The sequence below is a fragment of the Ornithorhynchus anatinus genome, chromosome 3 (genome assembly GCF_004115215.2).
Source record: "Ornithorhynchus anatinus isolate Pmale09 chromosome 3, mOrnAna1.pri.v4, whole genome shotgun sequence".
NCBI classification, from domain to species: domain Eukaryota; kingdom Metazoa; phylum Chordata; class Mammalia; order Monotremata; family Ornithorhynchidae; genus Ornithorhynchus; species Ornithorhynchus anatinus.
This window is the reverse complement of record NC_041730.1, coordinates 30480807-30494194: the sequence shown is the minus strand read 5'-3', so window position 1 is coordinate 30494194 and position 13388 is coordinate 30480807. Positions and strand designations below refer to the sequence as shown.

The following is a 13388-nucleotide window of genomic DNA, read 5'->3' as shown; positions in this document are numbered from 1 at the left end:
TAGACATAGTCCCTGTCCCACAAGGGGCTCACAGTCTAAATATACCTACTCTCTGTGTAGCTTATAAAAGACGTCATGACCACATTAGACTTGGACCACACCATTTTCAGCTCCAGGGCTCTGTATATTTTGGCCTCCAGTCCTTTGGGTTTGGCCTAATTTATCTCCCATTTTGATGCTATCTCATGGTCTAACTGGAACTCAACATTCAACTATGGAAATTCTTACTCTCAATACAAAGGGTTGAAGTGATCTTCACATTCAAATTCAGGCCACGTGCTGTTTCCCGGGGCATGTTGGCAGGGATTGTTCATGGTTTCTCGGAGCACAGAGGATGGCTGAATTTATATGAACAGGTGGGCGTTCCTTATAGGATCAACTTCCTGCTCTTAGAGTAGCCACTGGCAGTGGGGAGTCTTGTGCCTTTTTGGCTTCTCATTGCCTGTTTTATCCTTGGGGTTTGTTTTACAGGTAAAAGTGAGCTTCTTGGTGTCTTTATTCCTGTGATGCAATTTCATTCTGGGCCAGACCTCCATGTTCTACCTGACTAGAAAGCGCTCTCTGAATTCTGTAATATTCTCCCATGTGTTGGTGCTTTCATTCGAGCTTCATGGACCATCCTTCATGGAAAGTTGCCGATTTCCTCCAAGTTGTTGGATATTCTATGCCAAAGCTGACCTCAACAGGAAGTGTATGTTAATCATAAATCTGATTTTTTCATTCAACACATAACACATTATGGGTGAGCAACCATGGGTCAAAAAAACCCCCATTTATATAAAAGAAATAGAATTTTACCTAGGCTGCCTTTAAAATTGAAAGAAGATTTCAGGATAAATTTATTTGAGTTATTCATGTTTCCTTTTTGCATATTTTTTCAAGGTAGAGATCTTGAAAATATTTTCATACATTTCCCCTTCTATCCAGTAATTTCCACTCTCTGGGTTTCAGGGGCTGCAATGATTTGAACACAATTATGAACAGTTGATGCAAAAAGTAAAAAAAGGGTTTTAAAGAGAGGAGCAGAATACTGATATTCCTAGGAATAAAACTTGCTAAAACTGTAATATCCCCAAATGTAAGTTTAGATTTTAATTATATCCATGTCCCTCAGTGTGATTCTTACTGTGGTGTTCTTTTTTTTTTAAGGACTATCAATCTGTGGCTTTTTTGCAGCTGGAACTTGTCCACTTTTCTGAGAGCGGTTAGAGAGTAGATGAAAGTGCATTCCTCTAGCCAAACAGTTTTACTGACACTAGGATTTTCCTAAGCAGTAAAGAACCCTTTGTTCAGGCCCTTCAGTCAGATGCACTAGGTCAAGCACATCTAATTGAGAAGCAGCTTGGTCTAGTGGAAAGAGCCAGAAAACTGCCACTTGTCAGCTGTGTGACTGTGGGCAAGTTACTTCACTTCTCTGTGCCTCAGTTACCTCATCTGTAAAATGGGGATTAACTGTGAGCCTCACATGGGACAACCTGATTACCCTGTATTTACCCCAACGCTTAGAACAGTGCTCTGCACATAGTAAGCGCTTAACAAATACCAACATTATTATTAATCCTGACTCTGCCACATGCCTGCTGTGTGACCTTGGGCAAGTCAACCAATCAATCAATAAATCACTGGTATTTGTTTAGTGCTTGCTGTGTGCAGAGGACTGTACCAGGTGTTTAGGAGAGTATATTACAGTATTGTTGGTAGACATGATCTCTGCCAATAAGAGCCTTACAATCAAAAGGGGAAGACAGACATTAAAATAAATCAAAGATAGGGGAAAGAACAGGATGAAAGGTTATGCACATAAATGCTGTGGGGCTGAGGTTGGAGTGGATAGCAAATGCATAGAGGATGCAAAAGGGAAAGCATACTGGAGAAATGAGGGCTTAGTCAAGGAAAGCATCTTGGAAGGCATGTGATTTTAGGATGGCTTTGAAGGTGGGCAGAGTACTGGTCTGTGGGATACGAAAAAAAAGAGAGTTCCAGGCCAGAGTGAGGATGTGGGCATGGGGTTAGTAGCAAGATAGATGAGATCAAGTTACAGTGAGTAGGTTGGCATAAGTGGAATCAAGAGTGGGGGCTGGGTCATAGTAGGTGATCAGTGAGTTAAGGTAGGAAGGGGAGAGCTGATTGAATGCCTTAAATCTAATGACAAGGAGTTTCTGTTTGATGTGGAAGTCACTTTACTTCTGTGCCTCAGTTTCCTCAGCAGTAAAATGGGGATTCAATACCTGTTTTCCCTCCTGCTTAGACTGTGCCATGTGGAACAGGGACTCTGTCCGACCTGATTGTCCTGTGCTTACCCCAACACTTAGTACAGTGCTTGGCACATGGTAAGCACTTCACACACACCAAACCAAATTACACACTTCCCACTTGGTAAGCACTTCACACACATCAAATCCAAGAGGGATTAAGAAGAGATTAGTGATGTGACAAACTTTTCAGGTGCTAACTAAAAGCATAGTGGTTTTCCTAATGACAAAAAGAATCTCTGATTCTCCTGTGTCTCTTCCTCCTTCTACCTTACTGATGTGTCCCATGCCTGTTCTCCAACCTTTTAACTGTGGAGAGGCTCATAAGGTATTTTTAAGTGCACAAAGTGATGATGTGTATTGTTGCCACAGACCACATCCATTCCCCTGTGGCTATCTTATGTTATGGCTGACAGAGCGTGGTTGTTATGATTCAAATCATCACCGCTCCAGAACATTTAAAAGTAAGACCTGCTGACAGTTGTAAGGAACCTTGAAATGGAATGCTGCCAGCAGAAGTGGGATTGGAAACACATGCAGGGTTGTGTTCTAAACGATCTGTAACTCACAAGTCCTTATTGCTTCTAGGCCCGCTATTGAAACAATCATCAGAAGAACATGACATTAATAATTGAATTACAATTGCTCACCAAACATCATATTCTTGCTGCGAGTAGCTTTTCCTGAAACTCCTTCAGACTCATTTTGCCACCTACTCTCTCAGGTATCCAGCATTGTGTTATCTCTGTTTGTTGGAATTACTGGACTCTGCAGGCCAGGTGAGACTGCACTAAATCTGCCTTGAAAAGTCCTAATAATTCTTTGTTTTGGGCATGTTAGTTTTAATTGCCCTATTAAAGGACTCTCAGTGAGTGAATCTCCACCCTGAGCCTGATGAGATGCCCTTTGAGAGTGAGGTAGATTATGCGATGTGTTACACCAGTAGTATCATCGAGAAAGGTGCTTTTATAATTATACTTAGCACTTATGTTCATTTCTTTAAACTCTGTTATTTCTCCCAACCTGTTATTTATTTTTGAATTAGTCTTCCTCTCTAGATCGAAGCTCCTTGTGGTCAGGGATTATGTCTACCAACCCCGCTGTACTCTCCCAAGCAATTAGTACAGTGCTCTCCATAGATTAAATAACTTTGCCAAGTGCTTACTATGTGCCAGGCACTGTACTAAGCACTCATTGATTGAAATGTGGTCTGATTTACATTTAATCCAGGGCAGTGGTTGGGTCTCGGCTTCTCTGGCCGGAGAGAATTTATGGAATATTTTACAATTAAAAGTTTATAATTCATGTGTCACTAGTAAATTGGTGTCTCTAGTAAGAAAAGTTATCCTCATCAGTGCTAAGCGCTTAGTAAAGTGCTCTGCACACAATACTTGATGGTTAGTACTATTGATTGATTTTGATCAGTGAGTTAGAAAAGTAAAATTTGAATCTTATTTCTGTTTGGTGGGTTCTGGGCTGACTCATGAGACCCACCCAAAAGGCACTTGGCAGTGGTTTTGTGTAAACATGTGGGTGGAGGCCTGTTGAGTGGTGTTCTACACAGATTGGTCATTGAACGAATTCTAGTCAATATTTCTATTGGTAACATGGTAAGGGAAATTAAAGTCCATTTATGAAATCAGTAGATTATAGTAAATTGAAAGGTGTTCCTAGCACTTTGGAAGATAGGACTAGAATTCAAAATGACTCAATGAATCAGAAATGTAATCTCTGAAATAGGCTGAAATTCAACAGGGACAGGGTCAGTAAGGCAAAAAAGAAACCCCACAAAGACAAGAAGGATTATTATTATTATGGTATCTGTTGAATGTTTACAAGATGTATTATTATTATGGCATTTGTTTAAGCATTTACTATGTGTCAAGCACTATTCTAAGTGCTCAGTTCAATGCAAGTTAATGAGGTTGGACATTGTCCCTCTCCTGCATTGGGCTCACAGTCTAAGTAGGAGGTAGAACAGATATTTCATTCCCATTTTACAGTTGAGGAAACTGAGGCACAGAGAAATTAAGTGACTTGCCCAAGGTCACACAGCAAGCAATTGACAGAGTCAGGAGTAGAACCCAGACCCTCTGACCTTCAGACCTGGGTTCTTTCACTAGGCCATGCTGCTAACTAGGTACCAGTGTGATTGGAAAGAGACTGAGAGTTAAAATAATTATATTAAGCCCTTAACTTGTGCCAGGAACTGTTCTAAACACTGGGGTAGATAGAAGATAATCAGGTCAGACACAGTCCCTCTTCCACATGGGCCTCACAGTCTAAGTATGAGGGAGAACAGGTATTTAATTCTGAAGCAAAGAGAAGTGATATAGCTTACCTAAGGTCACACTGCAGACAAATGGCAGAGCCAGGATCAGAACCGGTTCACTACAAGCTGAATGTAGGTCAGCAAAAAGGAGCAATTGTGTTTAAAATCCAGTACGGTTTGGGGATATGATAAGTATTTGACATGAAAGATACTGGAATAAATCCTTCCAGTATCCTTCCAGGAGGTGTCTCCTTTCCTGGAAACTTTTAAGAAGAGAAATAAACACTTAGCTGTCCCTTTCTGTACTTATTGGACAGCACTTGGGAACATGTGGTAGGAGCAAAAGATATGGTTCCTACCCTCAAATGGTTTATGCTCTAAGGTGGGTAATGTAAATTGTCAAATATCCACAAAGTTAAAGAGTAAGTACGTAAGTATAAATAAAAAAAATACACAAATAGCTGTGCCCAAGTCTGAGATTGGCTGATGGGATAACATGATCAGGAGAGTGGGGATAACTAGTGACTTTTTAGAAGGGCTTTGAAAGTCAGAGGGGAATATGGTTTGGTGGATTTGAGGGAGGAAGGAGTTAAAGGTAGAGGAGAAAGAATAAGCTGGAGATGGGGAAGTCCAGAGTGATTTACAATTGGAAATAAGCTTGGGTGGAGCAAAGAGTGTGAGCTGTAGTGAATGGGAGAGAAAAGTGGATCAGTAAGGAGATAGCAGCTGTTGAAGAGGTCTAAATCCAGTGGTTAGGAATTTCTTTTTGATGTGGAGAGAAAGGATTGTCAGTGGAGGTTTGTGTGGCTTAGAATGGTTCATTCTAAAAGAGATCATTATGGTATTTAAGCGCTTATTACGTACCAAACACTATACTAAGTGCTGGGAGATACAAGGTAATCAGATTGGGCACAAACCCTGTCCCACATGGGCTCACTGTCTAATAGAGAGGGAGACCAGATACTAAATCCTCAGTTTATAGATAAAGAAACTGAGGCACAGAGAAATTAAGTGATTTACCCAAGTTCACAAAGCAGGCAAGTGGTGGAGCTGGGATTAGAATCCAGGTCCTTTGAATCGTAGGCCAATGATCTTTCCTTTAGGCCACAATGCTCCCTTGTTGCAGATGATTTGAGCAGTTATATGAAGTGTAGACTGGAGGTGGATATAGTAATCCAGCAGGGAGGTGATATGGATTTGGACAAGGATGCTGGTTATAAGGGTGGAGAAGAAGGGGCAGATCTGGGAAAGTACTGAGGAAGTACTGGCAAGGATTTAAGACAGATTGAATGTGGCAGGAGAAAGTCAAAAAGGAATCAATAAGGACACCAAAGTAGCAATATTTTGAGGCAGAGGAGTTGGTAGTGATAGAAAAGTCACTGGAAGAGTAGATTTAACAAGGAAAGATGAGCCCATTTTTGGACTTCAGCTACTGTCGGGTCATCCAGCTGTCTTGGAGGTGGGAGGAGATACAGCTTGTAAAACATGTGATAGCTCAGGACTAACGAAGTAGGTTTGGGAGTTTTCTGCCTAGGGAGATAACCAAAACCATGTGAATGGATAAATCCTCAGACTGAATGGAGAGCGAGAAGAGTAGAGGGCCTGGATTAGAGCCCTGTAGAACAATCACAATTGAAGGATGAGGGGTAGAATGACTTATAAGCAAAGGAGGCTGAGAACAATAATAATAACAAGTAATAGTTAAACACTTACTATGTACCAAGCATTGTACTAAGTCCGAGGATAGATATAAGATAATGAGGTCACAAATTGTCCCTGTTCCATATACAGTCTAAGTAGGAGGGAAAAGAGGTATTACATATCTATTTTATACATGAGGAAACTGAGGCACAGAGAAGGTAGTTGACTATGCCCAGGCAAGTGGCAGAGCTGTGGCTAGAACCCAAGTCTTTTAACCCCCAAACTCATGCTCTTTCCATGAGGCCATGCTGCTCCCCAGGAGAAGCAGTTGGAGAGGCAGGAAGAAAATCAGAATGCTGTTTTGAAAGCCCAGGGTGGAGGTAAGTTTCTAGGAGGAGAGACTGGCCTACTGTATTAAGAGGTTGGAAGCTGTACCAGGTATCTCCAGGACCATGCCACTTCTATTATGACCGGATCCCATGATTCCATAATTGTTTGACTCACTTGTTGTTTAAGGGGTGATGTGGATGTGATATTAGGATTGTACTCTCCTAAGCGCTTTCTACAGTGCTCTGCACACAGTAAGGGCTCAGTAGATACTATTGATTGGTCAGGAGCCAATATCTAAAGAGGGCAGCTAGGGTATCTATTCATTTTGGCCAGTACATAACAAAGGCCCTCGGCTTTGAAGAGTTTTCCCTCTAATAAACTGATCCATTTTTCATTGCTAGGTCACCTCTGGGTACTGGGCTTCTTCTAGCTTAGATGAAGTCAAGCCCGAGGGACTCTTCTTTCAACTTAGGGTTGTTCCCTAAATGACTGCTTTACCTTGGGTGCTATTGGAAAGGTAGCAGCGTGGCTTAGTGGAAAGAGCACTGGCTTGAGAGTTAGAGGACGTGGGTTGCAATCCCAACTCCACCACTTATCTGCTGTGTGACCTTGGGCAAGCCACTTGACTTATCTATGCCTCAGTTACCTCATCCACAAAATGGGGATTAAGACTGTGAACCCCAAGTGGGACAACCGATTACCTCGTATCCACCCCAGCGCTTAGAACAGTGCTTGGCACATGGTAAGCACTTAGCAAATACCATAATTATTTTGTTATCATTTTCTAGGGTTATTTGGTACACTATTTTGAATTAGAGTCCACTGACAAAGACCTTGTTGGCCCCATTGCCTCCTCTCTGTCTAGCCCATCTCAGTTCTGACTGATGGTGATCAGGAATGCCAACGGGAAGTTAACCTTACCAGTTCTCTTACACTCCTGGAGAGAGCAATGCACACCCCTAGGCCAAAGGGGAGGAAATTCTCCCTCCTCTTCCCTCAATAAATTCTCTGCTTTGAATTAGGCTAATGTCCAGTTCCAGGGAGACAGCGCTTGGAGGGAGCTAACAGGACAGGTTTCCTGCAGGACTTGACTTACCAGGGATGTAACACTGCACCTGAGAGTTATTGTTCAGTGTTGACCTTGGACAACCCACTTTATCGTTCTGTGTCTCTGTTCCATCATCTTTAAAATGGAGAAATAGATACTTTTTTCCTTCTCTTTTAATGGTATTTGTTAAGCGCTTACTGTTTGCCAGGCACTGTTCTAAGCCTTGGGGTAGATACAAGATAATCAGGTTAGAAACAATCCCTGTCCCACATGGGGCTCATAGTCTTAATTCTCACTTTATAAATGAGGCAACGGAGGCACAGAGAAGTTAAGTGACTTGCCCAAGATCACACAGCAGACAAGTGGCGGAGCTGAAACTAGAACCCAGGTCCTTCTGACTCCCAGGCCCGTACTCTAGCCACTGGGCCAAGCTGCTTCGCAAGATACCCTGGTATATCTACCATTTAGACTGAGAACTATTTATGGAACATAGACATGTTGTAGTAAGCAATCAGTACATATGATTAATGACTAAATGAACTTATAATTTAAAGATATGTATGTAAATGCTGTGGGGTTGGTGGTGGGGTGAATATCAAATGTCCAAAGGTCACAGATTCAGGGGCAGAGACGACACAGATCAGAGTAGTGACTATGCAGTGCAGAGCGGTCTATATCCTTTATCTCCACCAAGAACAGACAGTTTCTATTTGCCAGTCTGTTCTCCCTCCAGAGAGAAAAAACAAATGGATTATGGGTCTGTAGCTTGGGGAAGAAAAATCTGAAGAGATGATAGTAGCAACCTTCAGTCGTGTAAAGATCCCTTTCTATGAACGGGGGTTAACAGAACATAACAGAACAGAATGATCATATCAGTAGTCCCACTACATATCTATAAATTGGATATTAGAAATTATTTATATTAATGTCTGTCTGTCCCTCTAGGCTGTAAGCTCACTGTGGGCAAGGGATGTGTCTACCAACTCTGTTGTAGTGTACTCTCCCAAGCACTTACTTCAGTGCTCTGTAAACCATAAATGTTCAATAAATACCATGGATTGATTGATAGAGTGTAAGCTCATCTTCGGCAGGGAACATGTCTACCAACTCTGTTGTACTGTCCTCTCCCACGCACTTAGCATACTGCTCTGCACAAACTCAACAGTCACTAAATACCATAGATATCAAAAATCTGGCTTTGTGATGTAATAGTAATGCTATTTATTGGATGCCTACTCGGCAGGGCTGGCTTCAGGTGAGAAGCAAGTGATACAGTCACTTCAGGGTACACTGTTAGAGGAAAGAGTGTAGGGAGACCACGGTTGAAAATTTGAAAGTACCTAGTCTCCTTCTGCTCAAGTCAGAAGTGGAAGCTGGGTGGACGGGGACTGGGTAGGGACACAATGGCCCTGGAGCGAGGGGAAAGCTGTCAGGAGTCCTTCTGGGGAAATGCTCTAGGTGTGGAAGTATAGGCAACTTCTGCATGGTGTCATTACGTTCCGCTGCATGCCAGACGTGATGCATGAAGAATAACATAGTATCATATTATATGCAGTGGGAGGGGTTGCAAATTCTTTCCCCGCCTTAGGGCGGCCAAATGTCAGAAACTGGCCTGAGTCCTGAGAGTGACACACTGTACTGAAGTCCTGTAAATACATTAGTTTTGGTCACCTCAACATGTGCTCTGCCTCTTCTCCAGGAAATGACAGAAAAGCCAGGGATGTTGCTGAGCTGAGAGTGCTTACAGTAGAGTGGGAGAGGGTCTGGCTTGAGGCGGGCAGAACCTACTTCCCCATGGTGAAATCACTCACTGGCCTTCACAACACTTCTCTCCCAAACTCCTTTGCTCTAATTGTCTCTGGCCAACTCTCCTGCTCCTCCTGCTCTGGCTACCGCTGGTCTCATTGCCTAGTTTGGTAGTCTATCTTAACATGTCTGTCACTTGTCATGTCCATTGGAAGAGGAAGGTTTGATGTTAGACACTTGACAGCAAGAGACCATAATGAGTTTCCTAAGAGAACGGTCTTTTCTGGAGGTTTAGAAGAACAGGGCTGCAGATTTAAAATGTTTAGAAACAGCTTGGTGTAATGGATAGAGCAGGGGTCTGGAAGTCAGAAGGTCATGGGTTCTGATCTTGGCGCCACCACTTGTCTGCTGTGTGACCTTGGTCAAGTCACTTCACTTCTCTGGGCCTCAGTTACCTCATCCATAAAATGGACATTGAGACTGTGAGCCCATGTGGGACAGGGACTGTGTCCAACCCAATTTGCTTGTATCCACCCCAGTGCTTATTACAGTGCCTGGCACATAGTAAACACTTAACAAATACCAAAATTATTCTTAAGTTGGGAGATGGTTTGTGTTCTTTTGAGTCTCTCTGGGATTTGATGAATGGAAGCCTCAATAGGTACAGAGATGTTGAAAACAGAAGAAACCCTCAAGAACCTCCAATGGCTGTCCATCTACCTCTACATCAAACAGAAACTCCTTACCATAGGTTTAAAGCACTCAATCAGATCACCTCATCCTACCTCACCTCACTGATCTCCTGCTTACTACAGCTCAGCCCGTACACTCCACTCCTGTAACACCAACTTACTCACTGTGTCCAGATCTCTACCGATCTCATTTATCTCGCTGCTGACCCCTGTCCCACATTCTCTCCCTCACCTGGAACTCCTTACTGCTCCCTATACACCAGACCACCACTCTCTCCACCTCCAAAGCATTATTAAGGTCACATCTCCTCCAAGAAGCCTTCCCTAATTAAGCTCTCTTTTCTCCGGCTTGCCCTCCCTTCTGTGTCGTCTCTGGCCCTTAATCTGTGACTTTTGGACATTTGATATTCACCCCACCCCCAGCCCCACAGCATTTATATACATATCTTTAAATTCTAAGTTCATTTATTCATTAGTCATATTATTGAGTTCTTACTGTGTGTAAAACACTGTACCTATAAATTACTTATTCGTATTAATGTCTGTCTCTCCCCCTAGACTATAAGCTCATTAATAATAATGTTGGTATTTGTTAAGTGCTATGTGCAAAGCACTGTTCTAAGCACTGGGGGGGATACAAGGTGATCAGGTTGTCTCTCATGGGGCTCACAGGCTTCATCCCCATTTTACAGATGAGGTAACTGAGGCCCAGAGAAGTGAAGTGACTTGCCCAAAGTCACACAGAAGACAAGGGGCGGAGCCGGGATTAGAACCCATGACCTCTGACTCCCAAGCTCAGGCTCTTTCCACTGAGCCACACTGCTTCTCTATATTATACAACATTATAGGCAGGGACCATGTCTGCTCATTCGGTTGTATCGTTCTTTTCCAAGTGCTTAGTACAGTGCTCTGCACACAGTAAGCACTAAATAAATACAATTGATTGATTGGTAGAAAAAGGGGTATTTTGAAATTGATTATTTTTTCTAATTCTAACGGATTTTTCTACCTTTCAAGAATGCCTATGCCAACTGTCTTAGTAGCACATTCTTTCTGCTCAATGCGATCTGCCTTCTATTCTTTAGGTTCACATTTGGTGTATTGTCACCGATATCAGGTCTAATCTATTCATTTTCCTCCAGTTAACTCATCATTGCACTGCCAGTTTTAGACATTTATCTATTTATCCACTAGATGGCGACCCTCCGCTAATAGCAAAGTTTTTTTCTCTTTCAGTAAAGCAAAGAAAGTGAAAGAGTCCTAAAATCCTTGGTTGGGAAGATATCTTGAGAGGTAGACTACCGAATACTCCTGTGTCCAATCAGGACCCTCACTCTTGGGACATGAGTATCTGCTTTATTTACGGGAAGCAGCATGGCTCAGCGGAAAGAGCCCGGGCTTGGGAGTCAGAGGTCTTGGGTTCGAATCCCTGCTCTGCCACTTGTCAGCTGTGTGACTGTGGGCAAGTTACTTTACTTCTCTGTGCCTCAGTCACCTCATCTGTAAAATGGGGATTAAGACTGTGAGCCTCAGGTGGGACAACCTGATTACCCTGTATCTACCCCAGGGCTTAGAACATTGTGCTTTGCACATAGTAAGCACTTAACAAATACCAACATTATTATTATTTAAGAACTCCAGAGCAGGACCCTTTTTTTACCCATTGCAATTCCTGGCAACCCTTTCAGGGATCAGGGAGGGCCATTGGTGGCCTTCTTAGAGAGCAGACATGGAAATGCATGTAACTTCACTTAGAACATGCTGGGCACACAGTCCACGAACATATATATTCAGGGGGTACTCCAGGATATGCTCAGAATGTGTTGGTGTATTGTGAACTATTGGATCATGGGATACTTTTTCCTTAGTCTTAAATGTTACTAGTTAGGATCTCTTTCAGAACCAACCCCAACTTGATCTTTACACTATAGATCACTCACTAGCACCCACTATTCCTAAGAACTTTCTGCTTCTCCATATACCTCAAACATAACCCCCTCCAGTCAGCCTACTTCCTGGGTATTTATTTTGTAACCCAGGAACCCGTGAGCTCCTTCTCAAACAGAACACTGCAACGCTGCCGCTGCTTCCAGGCGAAGGACAGTACTTCAGTGTTCAGACTCCTGAGTCCTGGCCCTGCCTCCTTGCCCCAAATGGTGGCAAACTGGTTCAGTTTAACCCTGCCAGTTCCCCTTGCCTTTCTTCATTAGCTCCTCCCTACAACCCCTCTGTCCCTCCTCTTAGCCGCTTGTCAGCTTTCATCTCCATGGAGACCAAGCATCCTAGCATCATGTGAGCTCAGAGGTCTTTCAGGCACTTTAAGAGCAGAAAAAAAGAGGTGATAAGGGACAGTAATTTTCCACCAAGCCTCCACTCCCTCTTCTCTCACCCCACTGCAGGCAGCACATAATTGGGGCAGAGGAGAAGGCCAAGCCTGGTGGCAGTTAATGAATGGCAAGTTGGGGAGAGGGTTTTTTTCTCACTTTGGTCAAAGGCAGCACAGAGTCAGGGCTATTCATTCATTCATTCGATATATTTATTGAGCGCTTACTATGTGCAGAGCACTGTACTAAGCGCTTGGAATGTACAATTAGGCAACAGATAGAGACAATCCCTGCCCATTGACTGACTCACAGTCTAAATGCAGCAAAGCAAAACAGAACAAAACAAAAACAAGACAACACCATCAAAATAAATAGAATCAAGGGGATGTACACCTCATTAACAAATAGGGTAATAAATAATATATACAAATGAGCACAGTGCTGAGGGGAGGGGAAGGGGGAGGACCAGAGAGAAGGAGGGGAAGGGAGGGGACGGGGAGCAGAGGGAAAGGGGGGCTCAGTCTGGGAAGGCCTCTTGGAGGAGGTGAGCTCTCAGGATTTTGAAGAGAGGAAGAGAGTTAGTTTGGTGGACGTGAGGAAGGAGGGCATTCCAGGACAGCAGTGAGACTTGGTCCAGGGGTCGAAGGCAGGATAGGCATGAACGGGCGATGGTGAGGAGGTGAGCGGCAGAGGAGCCGAGTGTACGGGGTGGACAGTAGAAAGAGAGAAGGGAGGTGAGTTAGGAAGAGGTAAGATGTTGGAAAGCTTTGAAGGCAAGAGTGAGAAGTTTTTGTTTCGTGCTAAGGTTGATAGGCAACCACTGGAGGTTTCTGAGGAGGGGAGTGACATGCCCAGAGCGTTTCTGTAGGAGGATGATCCGGGCAGCGGAATGAAGAATAGACTGAAGTGGGGAGAGACAGGAGGAAGGGAGATCCGAGAGGAGGCTGACACAATAATCCAGTTGGGATATTATGAGAGCTATGCTCTCTCCACTCCCACCTGATCTGTGTTGCCTCCCTCCTGAGCTCTCCACTCAGGCAGCGGTGGGCAACAGGAGGAAATGGCAGGAAAGGACTTGTCTTT

At 43.5% G+C, this 13388-nt stretch overlaps 1 protein-coding gene across 2 annotated transcripts in view; it reads left to right on the top strand.

The window, feature by feature from the left end:
• Positions 1–2763: 2763 nt before the first annotated feature.
• The window catches only part of EHF (ETS homologous factor), a 99748-nt gene continuing 89123 nt past the window's right edge, over positions 2764–13388 (top strand). The window contains exon 1 of one of the 2 annotated variants that reach the window (XM_007658735.3): positions 2764–2976. The gene's annotated coding sequence lies outside the window, so the exon portion shown is untranslated. Of the gene's footprint in view, positions 3032–13388 lie in introns of both variants that reach the window. The other variant, XM_007658724.3, reaches the window with a different exon arrangement.